The sequence below is a fragment of the Oryctolagus cuniculus genome, chromosome 1 (assembly GCF_964237555.1).
Source record: "Oryctolagus cuniculus chromosome 1, mOryCun1.1, whole genome shotgun sequence".
NCBI lineage: Eukaryota > Metazoa > Chordata > Mammalia > Lagomorpha > Leporidae > Oryctolagus > Oryctolagus cuniculus.
Window position 1 is genome coordinate 142,337,922 of NC_091432.1, and position 16,656 is coordinate 142,354,577.

The following is a 16,656-nucleotide window of genomic DNA, read 5'->3' on the forward strand; positions in this document are numbered from 1 at the left end:
GATTAATTGTAAAAATGTTTTAATCAAAATAAGTGAAATTGATTATGATAAAATATTTTAGCAAATGCAGTGAAAGTGAATTTTTATTTTTGCAGATGCAGTGAAAGTGAATTTTCATTTCAACATGTTAAATTTTTAGAAAATTAGATTCTTTTTCTCATACTCTCTTTGAAATTTTGTGTGTAACTTTGAGAGCACATCTCAATTATGATGAGCCTGCTTTCATGTTCTCTGATGCCTTTGTGGCCAGTGGCTACTGTACAACTCTAGGATTATAATATTCTTATGTTGTATAATACATGACTACAAATATTACTTGAAAAGGTTATTTAAAATGCATATATAATATTAGCACCTCATAGTAGTCTAATCTATTTTTCTCCCTTGTATTTTTTCTTGTAGTATATTTTACTTCTAAAATTTTATAAACCCACAATATATTGTTACTGATTTTGCCTCAAATGAAATTATTTTAACAAAATGGAAAAGGAGAAAATATCTTTTGTAATTACCCATGTATAAAAGTGGCTTTATCTCACCTTCATTTCTGTGCCATAGATTCTTTCTTTGACTTTTTGATTGTTGGTTTCTTGGTTTTAAAGAGGTGATTTTTTTTTAAAAAAAGATTTATTTATTTATTTATCTGAAAGGCAGAGAGCTAGATAGAGGCAGAGGCATAGAAAGAGAAGTCTTATATCCACTGGTTCACTCCTCAAATTGCTGCAATGGCAAGAGCTCGGAAATCCAAGGCCAGGAGCCAGAAGCTTCTTCTGGGTCTACCACACGGTGCAGGGGCCCAAAAACTTCTGCTGCTTTCCCAGGCCTTAAGTAGACTGGACAGGAAGTGGAGCAACTGGGACCCAAACCAGCTCCCATATGGGATGCTGGCACTGGAGGCAGCAGCTTTTCCCACTAGGCCACAGCACAGGCCCTAAAGAGATGATTTCATTCACTCCATTTTGTATACTTCAGAAGACAATTGTCATTCTTATCTTTGTTCATCTGTCCTCCAACTCTTAACGGCTTTTAAGTTTTTTTTCACACCATCCATGATTGTTTTCAGAAAATTGATTCTGATGTGTCGTGGTGTGGTTTTCTTCTTGCTCACCCAGTTGGAGTCAAAGATTCCTGTGTTTGGAGGCTTATGGTTTTCATCAAATTTGGAAAATCTGAGCCATTATTTCTTTTTCTTTGTTTTCTTTTTAAAGATTTTACTTATTTATTTGAGAGGCAGAGATACAGGCAGAGAAAGGGAGAGACAGAACCCTCTGGGTTCACTCCCCAGATGGCCACAATAGCCAGAGCTGATCCAATCCGAAACCAGGAATCAAGAGCTTCTTCCAGGTCTCCCACGCGGGTGCAGGGGCCCTAGCACTTGGGCCATCTTCTAGTCCTTTCCCAGGCCATTAGCAGAGAGCTGGATAGGAAGAGGAGCAGCCAGGACACAAACTTGTGCCTGTATGAGATGCCAGAACTGCAGGCAGAGTCTTAGCGTATTATGTCTACTGTGCCACGGTGCTGGTCCCAGAGTCATCATTTCTGTAAGTATTTGTCCTGCCCTACTCCTCTTTTCTAAGACTCTAGCCATTTAAATGTTAACCAACTTGATATTTTTCCAGAATTCATGAGATTCTTGTCATAATTTTACCTGTACTTTCTCTCTGCCTTATTTCGGGTATTTTCTGTTGCTATATCTGGAAATTCAGGATCTTTCTTCTGCACTATTTTATCTTTAATTATGCTTTTATTCTGTTCCATGGATTTTTCATTAGAAGTTCTTCCTGGTTTGTTTGTTACTGTTTCTTTTTTAGATTTATGTATTTATTTGAAAGGTGACATATAGAGAGAAAGATCTTCCATCTGCTGGTTCATTCTGCAAATGGCCACAACAGCCAGAGCTGGGCCAGGTTGAAGCAAGGAGCCTGGAGCTTCTTCTGGGTCTCCTATGAGTGTGCAGGGACTCAAGCACTTGGGCCATCTTCTGCTGCTTTCCCAGGCCATTAGCAGGGACCTGGATTGGAAATGGAGCAACCAGGACTTGAACTGGCGTCTGTATGGGATGCTGGCACTGTGTGTAGAGTCTTAACCTTCTATGCCACTGTGCTGGCCTCTTACTGATTTCTTTTTCAACATATATTTCTTTCCTCATTATATTCATATTTTTCTTTAGGTATTTATAATATATATAATAGTCATTTAAGGCCTTTGCTAATTCTGTCTGTCATTTTCAGCCTGTTTCTTAAAGCTGATTGTTCCTTTGGTTGTGGATCATACTTTGCTGCTTCTGGGCATATCTGGTAACTTTTTATTAGATGTTAGGAATTGTAGACATCACATTGATAAATGCTTTGATTATGTTGTCTTCTTTTAGAGAGTTTAGTTTTTTTCCTTGGCAGTCATTTAAATTCTTTGTGGATTAAGTCCATGCTTTTCCAGCTTGTTTTTGAACTTTCAGTGTGTGTGTGTCTGGGGGTGTGTGTATAGTAGCCTTCCTCCAGCTGTTTTTGCCCTGCTACTAAGGTGTGCCCTTTGGAGTCACTGCAGGCTGCCTGAACATGCAATTGCAGTGTCTCCCAGTGTGTGTGAGCTCCGTTGTTTACTTTGCCGTTCCCCAGCAGTGCGCTTTCTCTGCCCTTGGGGAAGGTACCCTGCACCACACAGATTATTATTCAGCCAGACTCTGGAGCTTTTTCTATGTTTGTCTGCCCTCTTTGTCATCTTCTGTCACACCAAACCCCAGTTTCTGTCTTCCTAACTTAGTGAGACTTGTGTGCTCTGTTTGTGCCGACTCTCCCTGCTTCCTGGTTCAGAAAGTACATCCAGGCAGGAAGCCAGGCCCATCACAGGACTCATATCCTCAGGTTTTCTGCTTTCAGGAGTCATAGTCTGGTGTTCTCTGTTGTCAGATGTCTAAAAACTTTTTGTCCAGTTTTCTAGGTTTTTGTAGGGGGTGGATAAATGTAGCTTGCTGGGACTGGAGGTCTTGATGACAACTGGAATGCTTTGAAAGCCTTTGAACAAGATAGTCAGGCTTCAAGAAGATTTCAGGTTATTGTTAGAAATGAGCATCTATATTAATATGCCACTTGACCTTGGTAAAATCAACATTTTCAGGTTACAAAGCTCTGTTGTAGCCTGTTCTATTAGTTTATAGATTGTAAGGGTTTATGGTGTGTATGTGAAATGTTTTAAGAGTCTTAGTGCTATAATAATTGCCATTTGCTAAGATTGTTAAGTTAAAAAAATTGTTGGGGATCTAAATGAGTTTTGGGATAGTTATGTGCAGGTGCTCTACAACACAGCTAACTGCCTGGGTTCAAATTCTGGCCCACCATCTATTAGCTTATTACCTCTCGAAAGCCACATAAAGTCACATTCTTTTCAGTATTAAAATTTCCTATCTTGGGAAAATAATTTTAACCCCTCATAGGATTATTGGGAGGATGCAGTGGTAGTTTACATTGTGTGTGTGTGTGTGTGTGTGTGTGTGTGTGTGTGTGAAAGAGGGAGGGAGGGAGGGAGGGGGAGAGAGAGAGAGAGATTTAAGAATATTTAGATACTAAGTGCTAAATATTTAATTATTGTCACTGTTGTGATTATAGTATCAAGGAATTGAGTTTGTATTTATATTAAGATTTAATATGCTAAGCCTTGAATTTGCTTTTTCTGATAATTTTAATTGAAACATCCCATACTTTTTTTTAAATTTTTTATTTATTTGACAGGTAGAGTTACAGTGAGAGAGAGAGACAGAGAGAAAGGTCTTCCTTCCGTTGGTTCACTCCCCAAATTGCCACCGCGGCCGGTGCTGCGCCAATCTGAAGCCAGAAGCCAGGTGCTTCCTCCTGGTCTCCCATGCGGGTGCAGGGGCCCGAGCACTTGGGCCATCCTCCACTGCCTTCCCGGGCCACAGCAGAGAGCTGGACTGGAAGAGGAGCAACCAGGACTAGAACCCGGTGCTCATATGGGGTGCTGGCGCTGCAGGTGGAAGATTAACCAAGTGAGCCATGGTGCCAGCCCCCACATCTCTTGCTTTTTAAACTCTGTATCTCTTTTTGTAAGTTACAAAATAATGGATAACACATATATACCACACAGCATTAAAAGTAGACTATTACTGTTGTGCTCATTGTCATATCTGGAACTCTTGCCCTCAAATATCCTGTTCTCTCTCCTGTCTTGAATTTTCTTTTCTTTTTTTAAGTATTTATTTATTTAAAATTTAGAGTCAGAGAGAGAGAGAGAATTTCCATCTGCTGGTTACTGCCCCGTTGGCTGCAATGGCTAATGCTGGAATAGGCTGAAGCCAGAAACCAGGAGCTTCATGTAGGTCTCCCACTTGGGCCATCTTCCACTGCTTTTCCCATGCCATTAATAAGGAGGTGGCTAAGAAGCAGAGCAGCTGGGACGAGAACCAGTGCCCATGGGGAACGCTGCCATTGCAGGCCACAGCCTTACCTGCTAGCTGCAGTGCCAGCCCCTTGAGCTTTCTTTCCTTGTTGCCTTGCATTCTTAAAAATAGTTTCACTGTGAATTGGGTTAGATGTAACATTATACAATTTAGTTTTTAATGTCTTTAAAATTTCACATAGATATATTCTTCTGCCACCTGGTTGTTTTGCTTGATGTTATTATTTTTACAATCTATTCATGTTGGTGCATGTAACCATAGTATGTTTGCTTTTATTACTGTAGCGCATGTTTCTTATTTCCAGGTTACAAACAGTACACTCTGCATGTTTCTGTGCATGTATCCTGGTATACATGTGCAAGAGTTTCTCTGGATATGTGTCTAGAAGCAGATACTTCAGATGGTAATCTTCAATTGGCTGCTGGCTGAAGCAGACCAGATTGGGAATGAGTGTTTTAATAGGCCAGTTAAGGGATTATGAGAAATTAAGCAAGAATGATTGCCAAGTGATAGAGGGAAGCAGATGAATTAGAGATTCTATTTGGAAATAGGATAATCAGTAGGTTTTGAGGGTATATTTCATAAAGGGTTGCAGGGTGAAAAGAGGGAATATGAAGGCTGACCTCCAGGATTTTAAATCAAGATTCCATTTACTGAAATGGGAACTGCTTCAACAGATAAGAGGTGTGTTTATTTTAATTCACACCTGGACTTTTAATAGACTTTATTTTTAAAAGTAGTTTTAGATGCACAGCAAAATAAATCGAAGTTCAAAGATTTCCCAGTATACCCCATCCTCTCACAAGCACAGCCTCTCCCACTATCAACATGGCAAACCAGCGTGGCACATTTGTTACAGTGAAGCACCTATACTGACCCATTGTTATCTGCTGGAGTCCATGGTTACTTAGGGGTCATTCTGGATGCGGTACTTTCCATGGGTTTAGACAAATCCATAGACATGTATTGCCAGTGCTGTATCATGAAGAATAATTTCACAGTGCTAAAAATGCTCTGTGCTCTCTGCCAATTCATTCCTCTCCTCCATAACTTATGTCTGGAAACCACTGATCTTTTTACTATCTGCACAGGTTTGCCTTTTCCAGATTGTCATATAGTTGGAATCATGGAGCCTTTTCAGACTGGCTTCTTTCACTTAGTAATTTAGGTCATTTAAGTTTCTTCCTTGATTTCATGGCTTGATAGCTCTTTTTTTTGTTGTTTGTTTAAGTGGTGAATAATATTCCATTGTCTGAGTATGTCAGTTTATCCATTCACTGATTGAATGTCCTCTTGGTTGCTTCTAAGTTTTGGCAATTTTGAATAAAACTGCTCTAGACATCTTTGTGCAGCTGCTTGTGCACATGTATCAGTGGGGATAACAGCTGGATCCTATGGTAAGAGTATGTTTATTTTTTGCAAGCAATTCCCAAAGTAGCTGTCCCATTTTACATCCCCACCAGCAATTAATGAGAGTTTCTATTGCAATACATCCTTGCCAGCATTTTTTTTTTCTTCAGTGTTCTGGATTTTGGCTTTTTAATGGGTATGTCATGGTGTCTTATTATTTTAATTTGCATCTCCCTGGTGACATATGATGTAGAACATCTTTTCATAGGCTTATTTGCCATTTTTTGTATCTTCAGTGAGGTATCGGCTAAGGTCTTTGGTCCACGTTTTAATCAGCTTCTTTTCTTACTGTTGAGTTTTAAGAGTTCTTTGTATATTTTGAATATCAGTTTGTCAGTCTCTGATCTGTCTTGCAAACATTTTCTGTCTGTGGCTTTTCCTTTTTTTTTTTTTAAATTAAAGATTTACTTATTTATTTGAAAGGCAGAGAGACAGAGAGACAGAGAGAGAGATCTCCTCCATTCTCCAGTTCACTCTCCAAATGACCACAACAGCCAGGTCTGGGGCAGGCAAAAGCCAGGAGCCAGGGTCTCCCACATGGAATGCAGAGTCCCAAGTACTTGGGCCATCATTTGCTGTCTTCTCATTTGCATGAAACTTGCATCCAATGCATTGTAATTGCCACACTCTGATAAGGGATGCCAGCATCACAAACAACAGCTTAGTCTGCTGTGCCACAATGGCAGCCCCTCAGTCTGTGACTTCTCTTCTAGTTGTATGATAGTATCCCTCACAGAACAGAAAATTTTAATTTTAATGAAGCCCAGCTTACCAGTTCTTCTTTCATGGTTGGGTCTTTGGTGTTGTATATAAAAAGTCATTGCCAAACCCAAGGTCAACTAGCTTTTCTCCTATATTGTCTTTTAGTAGTTTTATAATTTTACATTTTACATTTAGGTTTGTTATGCATTTGGAGTTATTTTTTGGAAAGTATGTAGGTCTGTGTCTAGATTCATTTTCTTTGCCTGTGGATACATACGATTTTACAATGTCATTAGCCACCATTCCTAATATCAGTGTGCTTGCCTTTGGAGAGCTCTGTTCTCTTTCTGGTATGCTCTTAGAGCAGATCTAAATGGTTTGCAGTTACATGTAATGGCATTGAACAAGGACCCAGAGGACTCCCTTGCAAATGGCCTGAGATTTGCACTTTTTAATCTTTGGGTTGTGTCCAGTTCTGAGCTGTATTAGTTGAGGTTGCTAGTTTTAGCTACGTTTTGGGTAGGTAATGTTTGATCTTACTAAGGCCTTTTCCGTATTTAAATAATTTAAGTGCAGTGACATTTGGAGGTAAAAGATCATAATTTATATCATAAAGATGGGGAAATAAGGGAAATGGCAAATGATAAATCTGAAAGTCTGGATTTGAATAGTGGCCCTGCTAATGATGAGCTATGTGTTAGTTTCCTATTACTTCTGTAACAAATTACCTCAAGTCAAGTGGCATAAACAACACAACATTTTTATCTTGTAGTTCTAGAAGTCAGAAGTCCACAGTGGGCCTCACTGGACCAGAATCAGGTGTCTGCACAGCTGCTTTCCTTTGGAGACTCTGGGAGAGAATCAATTTCCTTGCCTTGTCTAGCCTCTCTGGGGCCACCCACATTCCTTGGCTCGTGGCCTCTCCTCCATCTTCAATGCTAGAAGGTGTCTCAGGTTGCCTTTCCTGCTTCTCCCTCTGCTTTCCACCTCTCTGACTTTTAAGACCCTGTGATTGCACGGACCCACTTGCATCATTCATTTTAATCTTCTAGTTTAAAGTAGGTAATCTTAATTCTATCTGTAACCATAATTCTCCTTTGCCATGAGAAGTAATGTATTCACATGCTCCAGGGATTAGGATACACGGACATCTTCGGAGAGGTTGTTTTGCCTACTTGCAAGCAGGTTGCTCACAGACAGCCATGTGGGCAATTTGAACTACTTTCTTATTGGTAAAATGAGAATAATACCATCAACAACTGCTTAAAGATTTAGGTAAATGTTGTTTCAGAACACTTTTAGAAATACAGACATTTTACAAATGTTAGAGTTTACACTGAATCCAGTAAATGTTATGGAAAGACGTTTTTTTTTGGACAGGCAGAGTTAGAGAGAAAGGTCTTCCTTCCGTTGGTTCACCCCCTAAATGGCCGCTACGGCTGGCACGCTGCGTTGATCCAAAGCCAGGAGCCAGGTGCTTCCTCCTGGTCTCCCATGCAGGTGCAGGGCCGAAGCACTTGGGCCATCCTCCACTGCCTTCCCAGGCCACAGCAGAGAGCTGGACTGGAAGAGGAGCAACCGGGACAGAATCCGGTGCCCCAACCAGGACTAGAACCCAGGGTGCCGGTGCCGCAGGTTGAGGATTAGCCAAGTGAGCCGCCGCGCTGGCCTGGAAAGACATTTAAGGTGTCTTATTAATCTACTGTGATCTTGTATCTGCGTGTAAGTGACAGACCTATGGCTCTAATGGAAACATTGAAAGGTGAAATTGTGTCTATATAAAAAGGAAGCTCCCTTCGTATAAGTTACAATGATATATATGGGAGACTTTTTTTTTTTTTTCTTTCTGTCAGGCAGAGTTATACAGTGAGAGAGAGAGAGTTATAGACAGTGAGAGAGACAAAGAGAAAGGTCTTCCTTCTGTTGGTTCACTCCCCTAATGGCTGCTACCGCCAGCACTACGCTGATCTGAAGCCAGGAGCCAGGTGCTTCCTCCCAGTCGTATATGGGAGACTTCTATCAAAGCTTCTTATAGATGATCAGAAATCACTTAAAGAGTTTAATACTTTCCTGTACTTTACTTTCCACAACCTTGAAAAATATTGTTAAGATGGAGATTAAGAACTAGGTAGAAGGGCCAGCATTGTGGTATAGCAGGTAAAAGCCTCCACCTGCAATGCTGGCATCCCAAATGGGTGCCAGTTTGGTCCTGGCTGCTCCACATCCCATCCAGCTCACTGCTAATGGCCAAGAAAAGTTGTGGAAGATGGCCCAAGTGCTTGGGCCCTTGCTGCCCATGTGGGAGACCTGGAAGAAGCTTCTGGCTCCTGGCTTCATCTGAGGAGTGAGCCAGTGGATAGAAGATTCATTCATTCATTCTCTCTCTCTCCTCTTTCTAACTCTGACATTCAAATAAATAAAGCTTAAAAAAGAAAACCAAATAACTAGGTGGAATGGGCGCCGGGTTCTGTGCTGGTTGCTCCTCTTCCAGTCCAGCTCTCTGCTGTGGCCCGGCAGTGGAGGATGGGCCAAGTGCTTGGGCTCCTGCACTCGTGTGGGAGACTGGGAGGAAACACCTGGCTCCTCGCTTCAGATAGGTGTAGTTCTGGCCGTAGCAGCCATTTGGGGGTGAACCAACGGAAGGAGGACCTTTCTCTGTGTCTCTCTCTCTCACTGTCTAACTCTGTCAAAACACACACACATACACACACACACACACAGAATTGGGTTGAGCGCTAATCTAAGGGAATGAGAATTTGTTGAAGGATTTTAAACTGCAAATGACATGAAATATGTTTAAAAAAATCTAGATGGAGATATTATAGAGGTATTTATGCCACAGTTATAAATGTGGTCTAATCTTAATGCATTTTTAAAATAAATATCAAAGAGAACTCTAAACCTGAGGCCTTTAACTCAAATGTATAACTTTATAACCTTAAATATATAGACAGTTGCTCCTCACTTGCAATGCAGTCATGTCTTGATATACCCATTGTAAATTGAAAACATCACATCAAAAAAGCATTTGTTAGATATAGCCAACTGATGCCTTACCTTGGCAACACATGGGCAGTAGAGTTTTGATGATTCAACCTGGTGATCAAGTGGCAGACTGGAAGCCACGTTGGCTGCCACTCCTCAGCATGCAAGATCAAAATTTGAAGTACGAATTCTACTGAATGTACATTGCTTGCAGTCACTGTAAAGTCAAAAATATGTTAAGTCAGTCATAAGACGGTAACTGTCTATATGCACGTTTCTAAAAGTGTAAAAATGAAATTAAAAGATACGTTGGTTCGGGTACAAAAGATATTTTTTAATTTCACTGTTTTTATTTTTTTAAACTTTTATTTAATAAGTATAAATTTCCAAAGTACAACTTTTGGATTATAGCAGCTTTTTCCCCCCATAACCACCCTCCCACCCACAACCATCCCATCTTCCACTCCCTCTCCCATCTCATTCTTCATCAAGATTCATTTTCAATTATCTTTATATACAGAAGATCAATTTAGTATATACTAAGTAAACATTTCAACAGTTTGCACCCATACAGAAACACAAAGTATAAAGTACTGTTTGAGTACTAGTTATACTGTTAATTCACATAGTGAACTTCCTGTGATCTTCTACTGGGAGATTTTCTTCCTTTACCTTCTTTCATAATGATGGCCGTGTTTCTGTGTGTAACACATCTTTAAGCATCTTTTGCAGGGCTGGACGAGTGGTGACAAATTCTTTCAATTTCTGTTTGCTATGAAAGCTCTTTATTTCACCTTCCTTCACAAATGAGAGCTTTGCAGGATATAATATTCTGGGATGGCAGTTTTTTTCTTGTAGTACTTGGGCTATATCTCACCATTCCTTCCTAGCCTGTAGGGTCTCAGATAAAAAGTCTGCTGTGAGTCTAATTGTAGATCCTCTGAGAATAATCTGACGTCTCTCTCTTGCACATTTTAGAATATTTTCTTTCTGTTTCACTGTGGTGAGTTTAATTACAACGTGTCGTGGTGAGGATCTCTTTTGGTCATGTTTACTGGGGGCTCTATGAGCTTCGTGTACTTGGATGTCTCTTTCCTTCTCCAAACCCTGGAAGTTTTCTGCTAGTATCTCACTAAAAAGGCCTTCTAATCCTTCCTCTTTCTCCAAGCCTTCAGGAACTCCTAGAACCCGAATTTGGGTTTTTTAATAGTATCCTATAGATTCCCAACAATATTTTTTAGATTTCTAATTTCATCTTCTTTTCTTTGGTTTGACTGTGCTCTGTCTTCTAAGTTCAATATTCTGTCTTCTACCTCACTGATTCTGTTTTTTAAGGCTCTCAAATGTGTTTTTCATTTGTTCTGTTGAATTCATTTCATTTTGATTTCTCATCAATATCTCAATTTCATGTTCTACTAAATTCCTCATTTCATTTTGATTCCTTCTTAAGATTTCATTTTTATGAGAGAGATTTTCTGTCCTGTCCTGTATGGATTTCTGTAGTTCATGCATTTGTTTTTGATCACTTCTAAATGTTTTTATCATAATTTTTTTGAATTCTGTATCTTGCATTTCTTCTGTCTTTTCATCTTCATGATCTTGTATTGGAGTGTCATGTTCATTTGGGAGCATCATGATGTCTTCCTTGTTCTTGTTTCCTCGGTTTTTGTGTTTGTTTGGCATTGTGGAGATATTCTTTGGTTTCCTCTTTTTTTTTTTTTCTTCGCTTTGGTGGCCTTTCTCATTATACTATGACTCTAGATTAAGTGGACTGTCTGCTTTTGGTGAATCTCTAGAGGCTTGTGGTGGGTGTGGCCAGAGAGCTCTGTTCAGTTCTTCAGGGTTAAGGGTGTGTCAAAGGTGACATACCCAGGTTTGGCATGGTGAATCTTCTCTCCCTCTTTTTTTTTTTTTTTTTAATTCAGAAGGGAAGTAATTCCACTCAGCTGAGCTATTCTCCTTGAAGGCAATCAGTACCTGAGCGCTAGCCCCAGTGGGTATAATATTTGTCTGCTCTGTCCCAAGGACCACACAAAGGATCTGTGCAGTCCTCAGTGTAAGCTCAGGTTCCCCTGCAGTGTCTCTCACTGGGTAGCCAAGGTTACCAAGTTTGTGGCATCTCACCTGAGACTACTCAATTCTGAACCACACTGTGAGTTCTCCCACACACCCTCAGTCCCCCCCCCCCCCCAAGCCCCGGTTCATAAGCTCCACACATTCACTAGGTCTTAGTCTCCTGTTATTATTCCAAACCAGAGTCAAGTTTTTCTGTTTGGTTGAAGGTGGGCGCAGCCCTGAGCTGGCACAGCTGTTACATATGTCCAAAATGGCGCCTGCTCTATTGTCTTGCACACCTTTGTAAGGTGTGTGGAGAAAGAGAATCATGTCTGTACTGCCCCTTTTGTTTTTTTCTCTCCTCTATTTAGGCTGGTGAACTTTCCCCCACGGGGCTTCAAGCCTCGTTCCCTCTAGGTTCTTCCTGCCGCTTTTCCGCCAGTGTCTTGGGCTACTGTGGTTTCACCTCACCTCCATTTCCACTGCTGGTGTGGCGGAGAAGATTCTCGGCAGTTGGGCTCCCGAGCCGTGGGTGCCCGTGTCTTCCACATAGATCCACCGTGTCCCTCTAATTCCGGAAGAGTTCTCTCTGCAGTTTTTCCCCTAACTCTTCCTTGAGACGTCACTATTTCCACTTTTATTAAACTATCTTTTCCTGGACTATCAGTGTGCTCCCTCCTTATTCCACCATCTTGGAGCCTCTCAAGATTTTAAAATCCATACATAAGCTTTTTGAATACCCCTCATATGCATGGATTTCCAATTTTTTGCACCCAAATAAACTGATTGTTTGTAAAACATGTATTTATTCAGGAGACAGAGGGAGAGAGGCAGACAGAACACCCATCCACTGGTTCATTCCCTACATGCCTGGAACATCCGGCTGAAGTCAGAACCCAGGAACTCAGCCCTAGTGTCCCACATGGGTAACAGGAACCTAACTGTTTGAACCTTTACCTGCTGCCTTCAATGGTGCACATTAGCAAGAAGTTAGAATTGGGAGAGGAGACAGAACTTGAACCCAGGCTGTCTGGATATGGGATACTGGCATCTCAAGCAGTGGCCTAACTGCTGAACCAAATACCCGCCCCCTTCCATGAACTTTTTGAAGTACGCTTGTATGTATATTTGTGGATTCGATTGACCCTACATGTCCACAGGCTTTGTATCCTCAGATTGAACTAATCAAGGCTCAAAATATTTGAAAGAAAAGTTGCATCTGTACTGAAAATGTGCAATATGCATAACTTTTTTCTTGTTATTAGTCCCTAAACAGTACAGTTTAGCAGCTATTTACATAGTATTTAAATTATATTGGAGGCCAGCACCATGGCTCACTTGGCTAATCCTCCACTTGCGGCGCTGGCACCCCAGGTTCTAGTCCCAGTTGGGGCGCTGGGTACTAGTCTCAGTTGCTCCTCTTCCAGTACAGCTCTCTGCTGTGGCCCAGAAGGGCAGTGGAGGATGGCCCAGATGCTTGGATTCCTGCACCCGCTTGGGAGACCGGGAAGAAGCACCTGGCTCCTGGCTTCGCATCGGCGCAGTGCTGGCCGTAGCAGCCATTTGGGGAGTGAACCAACGGAAGAAAGACCTTTCTCTCTGTCTCTCTCTCACTGTCTATAACTCTCTGTCTCTCTCACTAACTCTGCCTGTCAAAAAAAAGTTAAAATAATTATATTGGATATTATAAGTTTTGTGGAGCTGATTTAAAGAATATGTTAGTTTATATGCAAATACTGTACCATTTTATAGATCAGTTATGAGCACTCAAAGATTTTGGTATTCTCAGAGGATCCTGGAACCATTTCCCCAAGATACCAAGGACCAGTTGCATTTGTTTTCCCCTCCTAGCAAAGTAAGTCTCTTTAAGTTGAACTAAACACAAGTTGCTTTATGATTATAAGGTCAATTCCTGGCTCAGAGCTTTGAATCATTTTTTACTTTTGTAACATTTTGCTCTCCACAGAGTATATAATGATAGGTAGAGGTGAGTGATGGAAAGGTTGTACCACAGTGAAGGAAGTAGCCACTTGGATTTGTCCCGCAGTTCTTGGGAGTATGTGTCCAGGAGAGACATGAGGACTGGCATAGTCTTCTGGAAGCCAACACAGTTCAAAGTTGGTTTTCTGGGTCTTGGTCTTATAGCTTTAGGGATTTTATGGCTTTTCATGGGTGTGTTTGGAAAAGAAGTGTTCTCATTCCTTGCTTAACCTATGCGAATAATCCTCCAGGACTTTGATCACCAGGAAGAGGGCTGTGAGACTGTCATCTGTCCTCCAGATGAAAGGCCCTTCTTGCATCCTTACTTTACAGAGATGGGGCCACAACTTTTTGGTTATTTCAAGCTTGTGCTTCTAGAAAGGATCTTTTAGAGAATTCTTATGACTGTTTTTTCTTCTTTTTGGTTTCTTTTCAGTGATAGAAAACATGGCCAGCTGTCACGTAGATTGCTGTAGGTGGTTTGGGGTTTTCCTTACCTGCCTTTGGGCTAGGGTTACCTGTCAATTTCTGATTGAACTGAGTTGGCCTTTAATTTGATCTTGTCTCCGTGTTATGTTGGGGGTATGGGTCAGGGCTGGGGACTGCTGAGCCAGAATTTAGTTGTGCAGCCATCCTTTTAGTTCACATCCTTTTCTGAATGCCTGTTCCGGGTGTCCTGACTGAAGTTTCTGAAATGTCTGAGATAATTCCCCTTAAGAATAAGGCTGTAAAGTTATATTACTATTGTTCTAAGCAAAATTAGCATAGAAAGCAAATTTTCAATAGAAAATAAAGTTTGAGAGTAAATAGATCTGTGGAATTTTGTAACTGCTGTGTTCTGTGATAGTCTGTGTGGTTAATCACTGAACAGATGTAAGGGTGAATTTCATTGTCCCCTTGGAACATATTTCACCTGTATCTTAGCTGTTTATTAAGGGATTTAAGAGGCTGTGTATCTTCCTTAAGAGGACTGAAAAGGGACTTGCAGTGGCCTATCTGTTTTCATTGCAGCATTAGATAAAGTTAAACCATTTTTGTGAATGTTGAAAGTGCAATATTGAAAGTATCCAGTTTTCTAGCCATTTGTGCACATTAAAAATAACTCGCTATTCATGTTCAGTGGTTTTCTTGTTAGACAATGTAGGGGACTTGCCACAACACATGCATCAGATTATAAAAAGACTGCAAATTTAATAATTACAACATGGCGCAGACCGCGCTGGCAGATACTGGAGTACAGCACACTCTTTAATCATCATGCTTCCCATAGTGTGGGTGGTCACGGTCCGCAGACGTCTCAGCCAGTCCAGTCCCCTTGCGAGAGGGATTGTAAAGCAAAGTACAAGTAAACAGCATTCCACAGGCTTTTCAGGATTTCATTTTGAGGAAGTATAGCATTTCTTTTAGAGTGCTTTTCTCCTTTCGTTCCTCTTTCTCCAACCTCTTCCTTCAAGTTTTTGTTAGAGACTGTTTGCTTTTATCAGACAAAACCTTCTTCCATGTGCTTTTGCTTTCTTTATCCAGTTTTTTTTTTCCTTTTGGCAGCAAACAAACATTTAATGCTTCTAAAGTCTGTTTCAGCATAAAAGCTGAAAAGTAGCAGGCTATTGTGATCATTAGAAATTAGTAACTCCCCACAGCAAGTCACTATTGAATTTAATTGATTTTTTTCTTATTTCATTCTTAAAACAATTTAACTTTTGCCCCTTGTTTCCTTTGATATTTATTTTATTGAGCGAAAATACATGAATCATTTGTGAAGTTTTTCCTTTCTTATCCAAAAATGGTCTCCTTGCTGGCCTGTTTTGTTCTTCAGTAATCGATTTTACCTTTTTTGAAAGCTTTTATTGACCTGCTGCTCTAACTGACTGTCAATGAAAGAAGCAAGCGATGGAAATGTTCAGTTTTTGTCCATTCAGGAGAACTGTGCGGTTTATTGAATCTCTTGGTCTGTTTCTCTAGGGAGGAGTTATTTTAAGTAATAAATGTATACAAATCGAAATGTGTCTGTCTGCAACATTAATATTTTCTCCCTGAAAGAATGAATTTTAAAATAAAAATGTAGAAAATACAGATATGTTAATAAAAAGCAGTCAGTGCTGTAATGTGCACTTCTTCTCCCTTGCCATTGTGGGTTTCCTGTAGAGGGAGGGTGTCTTACTGCTAAAAATGGGAGACAGGCTGTTCCTACTCCTCATATGTAAAATTAAAGACAGACGTTTTGAAAAATAAAGCACAACATTTTAGATGATATTTTATGAACACTCATAATTCATATATATAAAGGAACTATATAATAGAATAAAATAGTTTATAAACTTGTATATCATAAGATATAGACCATAATAAAGTCATAATATGCTGTACTTTTTATATAAGCTGACTAAAAATGATTTGCCTCTAATTATAATTTATAATGACATTGTCAAAATCAACTTAAAGAGAAAGTAGAGTGATTATACATTGTAGAAGCAATGACTTCCTTTTAAAATCATACCTGTTATAAACCCTAGTACTATACATAGATCTTTGGAGAGTTTTGTTGTTTGTAAAAGCACTTAACAAATGCTTTAGTCATTTTCATTTATGATAAAGCTAATCTAATTCTCTATTCTAATGCTACTTGCCAAGCTTTAGATCACAACGGCTTAATTTATGAAAAAAATTGCTGGCTAATCCCCTTTGGTATTTTGAAGCTATTTTGGGCACCGTTTGTTCTATGGAACGTTCCAGTCTGTTTATGGGGAGCCATCAGTGTTTGATGTGGGACCCTCTGGCAGAGGGGGGTTGGAAGTTCGGAGTTTGGGTGCAATTGGGACAAGTTAAGGATGCTGAATTTAACTTTCTTTTGGATTTGTCTTTCATCTATAAATTGCAGGATTAAATTTAATTTTAAGTGCAGTAGGAGTGAGGCAGGTTGGTTTTGGTTTTAGAAATCATCCTTTGGAGTTTGGTAACCATATCAAAAGCAAGGATGTTGACATTTAAAATTTTCATATTACTGGTTAACATATACTTATGACTAAGTATTTATTTATCCCTTTTCCTGAGCTTCCTGATGCATCTCACGTTTGGCTTAAGACCCCAGGGTCAACCCTCTTTCACAGAAAATG

At 40.1% G+C, this 16,656-nt stretch overlaps 1 protein-coding gene and 1 long non-coding RNA gene across 10 annotated transcripts in view; one reads left to right on the forward strand and one right to left on the reverse strand.

The window, feature by feature from the left end:
* The window catches only part of FANCC (FA complementation group C), a 249,943-nt gene that overhangs the window by 123,443 nt on the left and 109,844 nt on the right, over positions 1 to 16,656 (forward strand). The gene's annotated exons all lie outside the window — the stretch shown is intronic.
* The window catches only part of LOC127482834 (uncharacterized), an 82,655-nt gene continuing 73,785 nt past the window's right edge, over positions 7,787 to 16,656 (reverse strand). Inside the window, exons 2-3 of the long non-coding RNA XR_007908670.2 lie at positions 9,581 to 9,725; positions 7,787 to 8,192 (exon numbers count right to left, since the gene is read on the reverse strand). This is a non-coding gene — a long non-coding RNA (uncharacterized lncRNA). The remainder of the gene's footprint in view (positions 8,193 to 9,580; positions 9,726 to 16,656) is intronic.